Here is a 13,183-nt window from a genome sequence, read left to right on the forward strand (position 1 = left end):
TAAAAGTACATAAGTATTGGCAGCAAAATGTACTTAGAGTATCAAAGTAAACGTACTCATTATGCAAACTGTCCCCATTTAGAGAGTTATATTTTTCATAAATTATTGGAATATTAACACTGATTTATTGACATACATGTACATGTAAGCAGCATTTTAAAGTTGTCAATGTGAAGCTAATCTTAACAGTTTAGCTATACTTTTGGGTAGTCTAATCTATAACAATGCTATTTTATAGTTATTTTATAAAGATGATCAAATGTTTTAAATATAAAATATTGATCTGATCAGGGTGGGGCAGGGCAAACGCTCTTCACTGTAACCAGACTCTCCTCTGTGCAGACTGTGATGTCATTCTTAACCAAGTCGACTGTCTCTCTCTCTCCAGTCGATCATCTTTGACGAGGTCGACCTGACTGACGCCAGCGTGGCCGAGTCCAGCACCAAGAACGTCAACAACAGCTTCACGGTGAGTCCTCCTCCTCCTCCTCCTCCTCCTCCTCCTCCTCCTCCTCCTCCTGCGTCTCTCACAGCTCCCTCACTGCAGGTCTGCTGAACTCTGGTAGTGTCTTGGGTTTGCTTCAGGAGAGTAAAACAGTTAAAATGAGACCAGAAAACAGTAAAAAACAATAAAACAAAAAAAACCCAAAAGATATAAAATCACACAGCGGCTAAACGAAGGCCAGTCTGGTCTGAACAGATGAGGCTTCCTGGACATGACATAACCCCAAAATTGGTGATTATCTGTTATGATTATTATGTTATGAACTGGGATAAGTGAATCTCTTTCTTTATGTTTATTACAGGGTGTCCACGGGGTCTTAAAAAGTATTAAAATGTAATAAATCAATTTAGCGAAAATGAAGGCCCTTAAAAAGTATTAAAAAGTCTTAATCGCCATTTTATGAGGTATTCAGTTTTGTAGCTATTTTTTCAATGTGAATAGCCTGTTTTTCCAGAGAGTTTGTGTGCTAAAAGTTTGCGTGAATTTATTTATTTTGTTCCTCACAACAAACTACAACAAACAAGCGGGAACAGTAAAGCATAACCCGGAAGTTAAGAGACGCGGATTTGGGATTCTTCTGTGTCGGCTGTCACTAAGTGGAAAGTGAACGGGAAAGAGAGCAAAGCATGGAAAGACCACAGAGATTTTTGTTAATGACCGTGTTGTGTGTGTGTGTGTGTGTGTGTGTGTGTGTGTGTGTGTGTGTGTGTGTGTGTGTGTGTGTGTTACTGTTATTACTTTTAATAAACCTTGCCTTTGGGTTAGTCACTCAGTTTATTCTCTTGAGCTCTGTTCCCTCCCGGCCGATCTGAATTCTGTAGTATTGATCCAGTGATCCATAGAGGTTATCGCAAACTAAGACTGTTTAGTTTTGCGATCTCAAAATCAATGTGTAGTAAATGTAAGTTAAAGGTGTCGCTGATGTAACCGGTTACAGCTCGAAGTGGCGTTGAGGTCTTAAAATATATTGAAAAGGTCTTAAAAGGTGTTGAATTTAACTTCAGGATTCCTGCATGTACCCTGTATCAAACCTTTCAGTTTGAACAAGTGGAACATCGAGAATAATAGAAAGAAAGAAAATAATAAGTTTATCAATAATTGTAAATAGGTGAAAAAGGGTGGGAGACGGGAGTTTGACAAAGATAACAAACAAGTCTGTCACTTTTTTACTGGACTAGTTTTTTCTATATTGTCAGAATCTGCTGTGTCGGCGTTCCTTTATGTGCTAGAAGTGATTTTCAGACTGTTCCTCCAGACAAAGGCAGTGAATGGAGAGAGAAAAAAACCCCACAATTCTCCAGTCTGCTCTACCGGAGCAACAGATCACAGAATCACTGATTTGGGGGTTTTATCACGGAGGAAGAGACACGACCCAAGACTCTACCAGAGGCACACAGAGACTTAAGGCCTCGGCTCCTTGTTAAACCTGTTGATGTGAATGACAGTTAGCTTCGTTTTAGCTGCTGATCTCTTATCCAGAGAGAGAGAGAGAGCAAGCAGGGAGGAGGTCAGAGGTCAAGGGGTCAAGGGGTCAGGGGGTCAGGACAGCTGACGGGTTTGTGACTAGAAGGTTGCGGGTGTGAATTCCAGACCGGCTTGACCAGTCCAGGTGGGGAAAGCGACCTAGTATTGCATAATATTATCAGACATGTAGTTATATGGAACATAACTAAACATCACACTGGTTCCCAACATGCTTTGGGAGTGAAACCCTTCAAATGTCCAATCTTTTAATTTCTCCACTAGCTGCTAACATGACAGCAGACCTACCACACACACACACACACACACACACACACACACACACACACACACACCTCTCCCCCACGTGACAGGCTCTGTCTCTCATCATGGAAACAGACTGTTGGTAGTAATAACAGCAGACTGAATAACATCAGTGTGTTATCATGCAGTCTAATGAGCTCAGTGTTTCCCACAGGTCGACCGTTTACTTGTGACGGACAGTGGTGGTGTGTGTGTGTGTGTGTGTGTGTGTGTGTGTGTGTGTGTGTGTGTGTGTGTGGAGTTTGCAAGCACGATTACCCAGGTCTGGTTCTATAAACTGACCAACTTGCGTCCAACTGCGTCACAAATAAACCTGTATGGGAAACTCAGTCTGTTAAAAGCAGTAATCTACTCTGATTCTAAATGAACTGACTTCATATAAAGTCATTTGAACGCCTCACCAGAACAGAGTGAACTGACTGTTTATCTGCACTATCTGTGTTCATTTTGTGTCTTTCTCTCTAGAGCTGCAACGATTAATCGATTAGTTGTCAACTATTAAATGAATCGCCAACTATTTTGATAATCGATTAATCGGTTTGAGTAATTTTTTAAGAAAAATAAGTCAAAATTCTCTGATTCCAGCTTCTTAAATGTGAATATTTTCTGGTTTCTTTCCTCCTCTATGACAGTAAACTGAATATCTTTGGGTTGTGGACAAAACAAGACATTTGAGGACGTCATCTTGGGCTTTGGGAAACACTGATCCACATTTTTCACCATTTTCTGACATTTTATAGACCAAACAACTAATTGATTAATCGAGAAAATAATCCACAGATTAATCGACAATGAAAATAATCGTTAGTTGCAGCTCTATTTCTGTCCATTCAAAGCTGTGTGTGTGGTGTCAAGTCAAGTCAAGTCAGATTTATTTCTAAAGCACATTTAAAAACAAATCACGTTGACCTAAGTGCTGTACAAACCAGAGCAGGCAGTAAAATCACAATAAAAAGATTAAAAACAAAAACACCAACATAAGCATCAACACACACAGCGCATGGGGACAGATCGACAAGTCAGGCACACATCAGACTACATCAGGAGGATCCAAGGAACTGAACCAAAAACACTCTCAATCCATTTCTCCACGTTCATTTTCCAGCATCTCTCTGAGCCTTACCAAGAACAGGCCGTTTCTGTCTCCGTGTCTTTAAGGCTCATTAATATTAACGACCCCTCCGTTCCGATCGGCTAACCGTTTCCAGAGTGAAACGTGAGACGCCGCGGCCCGGCGGCTACAGGTAGGGAAAACTCTCCGGTAATAAACGACGACAACCGCTCAACCGCTTTGAAAAAAACACTTTGTTAGTCTATTATTTCTTACAAAAATGATAATGAGCGAACCTTTGTGACGTCACAAAGTTACGGAAGTCCAAACGGCTCGTTTAGAGGCTCGCTGCACTAATATGGATTGTGTGGATTTAGTTTTAATACTTTCACCATGTTTAGATAGACCATCCAACTCCTTTATCACCACAGAGGAGAGGGGAGTCCTGCTTTACACCATGTGGACCTTTAACTCTCATCCCCACCTCAACCACACTGATCCACACTGATTTCATCTAAATACTTCAAATTACTCTGACTGACTGTTTTTTACCTTTTTATTTGATTTTTTGATATTCCTTATTGATCCTCCAAGAGATCAATGGAGCAGTTATGGGTTCGGTGTCTTGGACATGAAGCCTCCATAGATCAATCATTCCTTAATAATATAATAAACTAGTCAAGTTTTCTCTACTCTGTTTTAGTTCCACTGTGAAATATACAAACATCCAAAGCTGTATAAAACATCAAAAGCTTTTTTATTGCTTCTTTTTTTTTTTTTTTTTTTTTCAACTTTTTAAAACGTTTTCTGCTCCAGTAGGAACTGCAGCATGAAGAAATCTTTTATGATTGTTATGTTTTGCTGAAGTTTTTCACTCATCGTTCCTTTAAATGAAGCCATGAGGCAGCGCCGGGCTTTGATGTGTATTTATAGTCGCTCTGGGCTGTTGGAACAGCAGGGTGGGGCTGTGTGTGTGTGTGTGTGTGTGTGTGTGTGTGTGTGTGTGTGTGTGTGTGGCACGACCCGTGACTTCTAGATGTGTTTACAGTGTGTGTGTGTTTATGTGCACATTGTGCTCAAAATCTTTGCATGTGACAGAGGAGGTGTGTATTTTTAGTAAACTGTGTGTGTGTGTGTGTGTAACATCCGGGATGCCTGTCCTGCGGGTGTTCTGAATGCTGTCTAACTGTGTTTACTGTGTGTGTGTGTGTGTGTGTGTGTGTGGGTGTGTGTGTGTGTGTGTGTGTGAACGTCACTCGGGGGTTTGCCTTGACTCTTATCTGTTTCTCACGATGCCAAAGTACAGCTATGTCATTCATTTCTGTGTGTGTGTGTGTGTGTGTGTGTGTGTGTGTGTGTGCGCGTCATGTACATATATATGTGTGTTTGGAGGGGGGGGGGGGGGGGGGGCTTGTCTCTTGCCCCCCCTCCACACACACACACACACACACACGCACCCACACACACACACACACACACACACAGCACGGTGTGTGTGTCTAAAGATGTGCTTCTCTGTGGGTCTTCTGTATCCCCCCCACCCCCCTAGACAGGAAATAGGCTTGAGTCATGAGGGAGGATGTGGGCGGGGCTTCTGGAGAGAGAGAGAGAGAGAAGGACAGAGAGAGAGAGAGAGACGGACAGAGAGAGACGTAGAGAGAGACATAGAGAGAGAACCAGGTTTTGGAACCAGTCCAGCAGCAGGAGAGAAACGGACCTGCTGTGGCTGTTTGTTGTGGTTTTGGGGGTTTTGAGGGTTTTGGACCGGGATTTAAACCAGGAATAGAAGTGGGATTTAAACCAGGACCTGACCGGGATCTGAACCCAGACTTGAGCCAGGAGCCAGCTAGTTTTTGAACCAGGTTTTGGACCAGGACTCGAACTAGGACTTGAACTGGGTTTTGAACCAGATTTTGATCAAGAATCACAACCGGGAGCTGAAGCAGGTCTGAAACCGGGTTTTGAACCCACAGCCATGTAGAGGATCTTTCTAACCTCAGAGGATCAGAGCCGGTGATTCTGTGATTCTGTGATTCTGTTTCTGTGGCGAGTCGAAGATCAGAAGAAAAACTTTGAGCAGCGGAAAGAAAGTCTCCAGGTACAGAAACCTTCCCCTGGTCTGAGGTCTGACCTGACACACGTTACACTGTCATTATGTTGTGAAAGACTGTGCTGAGGTCAACAGCAGGACGAGTTTCAGACTCCAGATCACCAACAGGTAGGAGGTCAGGAGTGCAGGAGAGAATGGAAATGAAGAGAAGAAGGTAAAGAAGCAGAATAAGAGACGGACACCTCCGCTCTCCGATCTGTGAGGCGAGAAATGAAACAGACTAGGAGGTGGGGAGGAGGATTTTAACAGCAGAGAAACAGAGAGAGATGGTCAGGAGAGGAGGAGGAGGAGGAAGATGGAGGATAGAGGAGGATAGAGGAGGAGTGGAGGAGAAAAGAGGCGAGGAAACAGAGGAGAGCTTTAGAAGTAAAGCCAGGAAAAATGTCAGGAATGACGGAGAGAAAGGGGAAACACTAAAAGGTCTGTTTCCCCTGTGTGTGTGTGTGTGTGTGTGTGTGTGTGTGTGTGTGTGTGTGTGTGTGTGTGTGTGTGTGTGTGTGTGTGTGTGTGTGTGTGTGTGTGTGTGTGTGTGTGTGTGTGTGTGTGTGTGTGTGTGTGTGTGTTGGTCGCTATGGCTCGTCTCTCGTCATTCTGACGTTGTTTCTCGCCAGCTGGACAGCGCTGACGTCAGTGTGTGTGAGAGAGTTTATGTGTTGGGGAGAGTTGTTATTGAGAGTGTGTGTGTGTGTGTGTGTGTGTGTGTGTGTGTCTATGTCCATATATGAGCCTGTATATCTATATATATCAGGTTGTGTGTGTGTGTGTGTGTGTCTGTCAATGGATACGTTTATATCTGGGTTAGTATGCATTAGTGTGTCTATGAATAAGTTAATATATATGTGTGTGTGTGTCTATTAGTATGATTGTGTGTGTGTGTGTGTGTGTGTGTGTGTGTGTGTGTATGAGCCCAGGTCTAGATTCAGAGACATTTTACATTCACAACAACTTGATTTTGTTGTGAATGTAAAATTCTTTCATTGAAACTGAGCAGCGATGTCGTCTTCTGAGAGAAGACAAAGGCTTCATGTCAAAATGCAGTAAAACCCTTTAACTGATACACTGAGTAACTGTCTCATAGTAACTACATCTGCTTAAAGGAGAAGGCCGGTGTTTTTTAATGCATTGCTTACCGTCGACAAATCCTATGAAAATAACAATATCAACAATGTGTTTGCTCTCCTCTCGTTACTTTCTGACTTCCCATGTTCCGTTTTCAGCCGTCAACCCAGAAGTCATTGGCTCCAACTGTAAGCTAAAAACCTTTAAATTCAGCTCACAAAGACATAGTTTACATTTTAAAAATCTCTAACTGTTACCATGAAAAGTCAGGCTGTTGTAGTTATTACCAAATCAAATTCAAACGGGAACAAATTCTTCATTACGCCGGGGACTATTTTCTGTGCTACGGAACTACTTTCCTGAGATGGCAAAGTGTTTACAGCCGGATTATTAAGTTGTTTGAGGAAAAAGTGGTCCGGCCCGGTGCATGGTGATGATGAAATATGCTGCAGAGCAGCAGCATGGCTCTGTGACGGGTTTTTAACCGTTTTTTAATACAATGGAGTTCTATGGCTGCTGGGACATGGCTGCACTGGGACCAGGATACATGGACCAGACTTGTTGGCAAAACAAAATCATTGCTGATTTTGTTATTTTCATAGGATTTGTTGACGGTAAGAAATGTGTTAAAAACCACCGGCCTGATCCTTTAAATGTCAGTGTTTTTTCAGATGGAAAATAGCATCACTGATACTCAGCAGAGGGTTTGACTCTCATGTCAGCAGTCAGTTTGTCAGTGTGTCTCATTTTTCACATGCTGCAGATCTCAATTTGGAATTTAACTCTTCAAATATTTGCTCAGTATTTGCAGCCACATGACTTCAGATGAAGCTCCCCGGTCTGTTTGTTGATGCATCAGCAGACGTTTTGTATTCACGAACAAGCCAGGCAGCTCGGATGTGAAGTTTATGAGTTTGGATCCCAAATGTGATGTCCAGCGATCCGAGACCGTCTCCTCTGAGAAAACAGCCTTTATTTTAGCAGCTGGCCCGGCTGGATAAACACCTCAAGGCATCATGACACTGCAAATACTTTCATCTTTACAAAAGAACAAGGCAAGAACATTATAGTGCAAGATTCACTTTTAAATAGTCAGACTGCTGCAGAGTCTTTGTGTTTGCAAATTTTCTATCATGGTCTCAGAGAACGTCCCAGACCGGACTCAGACCCGGGAGGTCGCTACAGCCTCGGGTCACTAAATGAGACACTTTTAGACACTGGATCCTCTAGATTTTACACACGTGAAAGACGAACTTCAGGTAATTTTTTGGCCCAAAATGGACACACAGATCCTCACCCGATGAACAGGAAGCCGTTACTGTTGAGATGAGTCTGTCAGGTGAAGCCTGTCTGGGCTTTTCCTCTTATCAGGAAGGTTTTAACACGGTCAGCCTGACACCAGAGACTCGCTCCCTGACTGTTTCTCTGCAGAAGAAGCATTCTGCAGCTGCCTGATCTCAGACTGAACTGTCAACTCGTTCCACTCCGTCTCCATCTTCAGTCTTCATTGCCTCCACTCTAACCGATTTCCGTGGGGGAGGGGGATTCGATTTTCCCTAACCGATCACTAGAGACCGACGTATCCGCCTGAATCTAACGTCATTTTAAGTCGACACTGATGCGTAGCCATGACAACACCAGAGACGGTTCAGAAAGTTTAGAGCATCTTTGATGACACAGAGCCAAGTAAAAACAAAGTATTTCGGATTGGTACTTTTAATGGGTTTAGAACAGCCTGGATAGCAGCGTCTATCTTGTCTATAGCGTCTCCATTAGGGACGCCGCGATCGATCGGCCAGCAGTCGGAATCGGCCGATATTCAGTATAAATATGAGATCGGAGAATTCCGATAATGCTTTAATAGTCGCCGATTGCAAAAACCGATTGATGACGCAAAACACCTGAGCCATTTCTCAGTGGAGTTGGCGTCATTGTCACATGATAACTGACCTCAAAACATGTCGGCGGTGTGGATGTTAATTAAAAACACAAATCTTCATAGACAACAAGTAACGTCGCAGTCCGTCACGCCCGCTGCTTCCCCTCATTTAACTCTCTGCTTATTTAATGCATCAATTCATCGCATGCCATGTGCGTTTGTTTACATAACGGTCCGCTGTCCGCGGTTCTGAACTGGACGACGGTTGAGACCCTGACAGAGGAGAGGAAACTGAAAAGTCTCATTTCTCTCTCTTAAGAACATTAACTTATACCAAAACAAAGACTGAAACAGATATATATCTTCAGAGGGAGTCTCCATTTATTTAACTGACTCAACAACACAGGCAAGTGGCAACAGTCTTGTGCTTCGGTTTTCTCACTAAATCATGTTGGTACCTAGAACCACATGGTTTTGTTTACATAATGATCAAGTAAATATTGAGGTAGAAAAAAAGAAAATGTGGATACTTTTTAACCAGGACTCAATTTGATGGATGAAATGTATGTAAAATGGAAACTGTTAGACCTGTAATGCTGCTATACCAGCTGCTATAACAAAACAAAAAAACTGTATCGGTATGGCCGATCGGTATGGCAGATATGGCTCATAGATGATCGGCGATCGGCAATCGGTGGCAAAAAACGTTATCGGGGCATCCCTAGTCTCCATTGTTGTTATTACTCCTCCTTGGTTCCGGCGCACAGCTTGACAACGTTAGTCCCACCCGTGGCGCCGATTGGCTAATCGTTAGTCCCCCCCGGCACTCATTGGACCGATCATTTTTCAACTGAGAAACCGCTGTTTCATGTCACGACGCCAGACCAGAATCAGTCAACTGGTGGAGTGGGCGGAGCCAAAGGTCTGGACCCAGGCAAATTCTGCAGCCCAGCTGCTGTTAGCTAGCTGTGCTGCAGATTCTAGAAAATTATCCTCATTGAAATTTTCATGAAACAAGATGTACAAAGCTGTTCTGCTGTCACTAAATACATACATATCATCACTCACATGTCGTCCACAGACAACATGCAGACATACTGCTGCTGCTGTGGTCTGAACACAACACACATTCAACCTCAGCTTGTGCAAAGTCTGAAACAGGCAAATCATTTACTTTGCTGCTTTGGAATTGGCTTTCATAACGTTAAGACTCTTGGATGACTCTTGGATGAGTTAACAGAGCTATCTGTCCAGTGCTTATTAGGTCAAATTATTTGAGAATGAACACAAGAGCTCAAGATGACTTCATGTAGCCGTTCCTCAAGCATTGTGTTGGAGACGTTCATTCCTGTCGTCTTTCAAATAAAAGTTGTAGAGAACTGAAGCTTTGAACGGCTGGAATCAACTTCTCCATTTTGAAGTAAAGTAATGAAACTAAATCACATCACGAGGGAAACAAGGAAGCGCAGGAATCTGATTGGCTGTTGACAGCCGATGACGGTGAAAAGTTCAGCCGTGGCGACCAGCAGGGACGGGGCGACCTGTTTCTCTCCTGGTCTGATTCAACACGTGATCTGAGGTTCAGGATCAATACAGCCAGGATACGATGTGATCAATAACAGTTCAATGACAACAAAGTCTGACTGTGCAGAATTCTGTTTATTTCAGAGACTCAGATCTTTCCAGCGATGCCATTGGCTGCTAGAATGTAAACAACAATTTAAAAATGTGATTACAAAGTGACAATAATATAATTTGGATGGAGAGCTTGTGAAACTGTGATGGTCAAGAGTCTCATTAGTGATTACTACAGCAGAATAACATGGAGCTGATATCACCATTCATGTTCCTGACAGCAGAATAACATGGAGCTGATATCACCATTCATGTTCCTGACAGCAGAATAACATGGAGCTGATATCACCATTCATGTTCCTGACAGCAGAATAACATGGAGCTGATATCACCATTCATGTTCCTGACAGCAGAATAACATGGAGCTGATATCACCATTCATGTTCCTGACAGCAGAATAACAAGGAGCTGATATCACCATTCATGTTCCTGACACAACAGACGGACTGACATGTTTTGGGATGGACGGATGCTGACTTGGAGATCGTGTTGCTCACAGTGGGAACCAGGGCTGTAGTACCCGAGTCCGGTCTCGAGACAGATTTTTGACGGTCTTGGTCTCTTCTCAGACTCGTAGTTAATATGACTCCGACTTGAATCGGTTTCGGATGAATTAACGTTATATAATATTATTGTTTTTGTAATTAGAATCTCTTCTAAGAAAGTGACCAGCAGCGAATGATACAGTTTTCACAGTAAAGTTATGCGCCCACCGAAAGGTTTAGTGACTGTTGATTGGTGATATGCCAACTACCCAACCAATGACTTCATTTTGATAAAAAAAAAAAAAAAAACTCAGCATGTCCATATGTAACGTTACTCCTGCTCTCTCTGTCTTTCTCTGTCTTTTTTCCTTCGTCTTCGCCTTCTTAAATTACAGGTACGAATATTTTCAGTCAGTCAGAGCTGAGAGCAGCATGTGGTTGTGGAGCAGTAAGAAAAAGTAGGTGAAATAGATGAATCCACTTTTAGTTGAGTAAAGGTGCAACTACTGTATGTTATGAACATAAACAAGCTGCCTACAATTAATTTTGTCCCCAAAACATGCTAATTTTGTTGAAATGTCTTTAGAAACCTCCCTTCTATTTTAGGCAATAAACAAAAATATGCTATTTTAGTCAATAAATACAATGGTAGCCTTGGATAACACATTGCTATGGTGTTGGTCTCGAATTGGACTCGTAGTTTTGCGGTCATTCACCAATGAATCGATCTGGACTTGGACTCGACCAAGGCGGTCTCGACTACAGCCCTAGTGGGAACACTCGGTTACGGCTGCCAAGTTCAAATGGAAAGTTGTGAACTTCCACATTTCTTCTCCTAGTGACAAGAATTGTATTGATTTGTCCGCTGTGCCGGAGCAGGAGAGTCTTGGTCTGTACGCTCCCAGGTTCTGCAGGTTCTGCAGGTTCTGCAGGTTCTGCATGTCCTGCAGCAGTCAGCCAGAAGAAACAAGTTTGTTATTTGAGAGGAGCAGAATTTCTGCTCAGTATACTGCTTAACAATAGATCCTAGTAGTCAAGAATAGAAGACTGTACTGGACACACACACACACACACACACACACAAAACAGCCCTCTGGTGTGAGTTGTATGTCACATCCAGCCTATTAAGACTAACTGAGGAAGAACGCTTCTTCATTAGTAAATGTCTGTAGTTGCTGTTTGTATTCACAATGGATTGGACTGACTGTGAATTCACCTTTCCCCTCTGTTCAAATCTCTGCTCTAATGTATACAGGCTTTGCAGTTATGTTATAAATCTCCTGTGTGTCTCCATGATGGAGGAACACTGTAGAACTGTGTGTTAGTTAATAAAGTGTAAATGTGTCTGAAGCAGAGAGCAGCTGAGTCAGCTTGTTGTGGTGTGGCTGTAGATCCATTCAGTAACGTTCTCAGTAAAAGTGAATAGTGTGATAAGGTGGATTTGTTTCCAAATGTAGGTTACTGTGACACAGTAAACTGTCTTGTCTTTAGCCCTAGTCTCTACTCCAAAACATGAAGAGTTGGAGCTTGAGAAGAGTCAGCTCAGTTAACCTGAACAAACTGTTAGCTAGCTAACTAGCCAGCAAACACACTGATGTTAATGTGAACACGCTAACGCTAGCTGCTACTAGCCACGTTAGCTAGTGTGCTAATCAGATGTGTTAACAACAAGACAGTGATGGTTAGCTGACCAGATGCTATGGTTAGCTAGCTAACAAGCTGATCATCTGGAGTCCTGTTCTAAACATCTAGTTGGCTGGTAAACTGGTGAAAGTGGCTACTGAATTTTGGGTTTTGGCAGCCAGCCTGGTGAGGTGAAGAGTCAGTGAGACACTTCACTGCTCTGAACATTATCAAACTACACAGAGTGGCAAAAAATATATTCTATAAACTAAATCTGTTCCATATTGAGAACAGTCACTTTTATCATGTTTTCTTTTTAAACACGCCGGATAAGGGCTGCTTGTGGGATTGTGAGTGTTAAGTTAGGCTGTGTGTGTGTGTGTGTGTGTGTGTGTGTGTCTATTTCTGTCAGTATGGGAACAGAGGGCTCTTTGTGGAGCAGTTGGACAGGAAGTGGAAGTCGACGTCTGTTCCCTGGAAATAAACACTACTATCACACACACACACACACACACACACACACACACACACACACACACACACACACACACACACACACACACACACACACACACACCTAACTTGTGATCCAGTCACACTCTGACACTTACCGTCCACCCTCCAACACACACATACACATCTCACTGCTGTGTGTTTTTAGAGTTTTATTCTGCTAGCTGTCATACTGTTAATAGCGTTTCATAATAATAACAGTAATGATGATGACTGAACCCCCTCTCTCTCAGTCGGTGCCTTGCTCAGCGGCTCCTCAGCAGTAGATGAGGGAGGACAGTGTTACTCTCTCACTTCCCCTCCCACACTTCCTCAGCCGGTCCAGGGATTTGAACCAGCAACCTTCCAGTCACAAGCCCTCTGCTGTGAAGTTTAGACAGCTATCACCCCATACATCGCTTAATCGCTTCCTCTCTGTCTCTCTGCCTGTCTGTCTGTCTGTCTCTCTGCCTGTCTGCCTGTCTGCCTGTCTGTCTGTCTGCCTGTCTGTCTCTCTGCAGGTCATCACTCCCTGCAGGCGTTTGATTCTGTGTGCAGA

The 13,183-nt window shown here is 43.1% G+C and overlaps 1 protein-coding gene across 1 annotated transcript in view; it reads left to right on the forward strand.

Annotated features, from left to right (window-relative positions):
• The first annotated feature begins 388 nt into the window (after positions 1-388).
• LOC139661053 (diacylglycerol kinase delta-like) overlaps positions 389-13,183 on the forward strand; it is a 34,150-nt gene continuing 21,355 nt past the window's right edge. The window contains 2 exon segments of the mRNA XM_071539376.1: positions 389-469; positions 13,146-13,183. The exon segment at positions 13,146-13,183 is cut by the window's right edge and continues 67 nt beyond it. The gene's annotated coding sequence lies outside the window, so the exon portion shown is untranslated.

This window comes from Centroberyx affinis, unplaced genomic scaffold (genome assembly GCF_046629955.1).
Source record: "Centroberyx affinis isolate AG114_WGS23_722 - 3 ecotype Tasmania unplaced genomic scaffold, CSIRO-AGI_Caff_v1 ptg003444l_1, whole genome shotgun sequence".
NCBI classification, from domain to species: Eukaryota; Metazoa; Chordata; class Actinopteri; order Beryciformes; family Berycidae; genus Centroberyx; species Centroberyx affinis.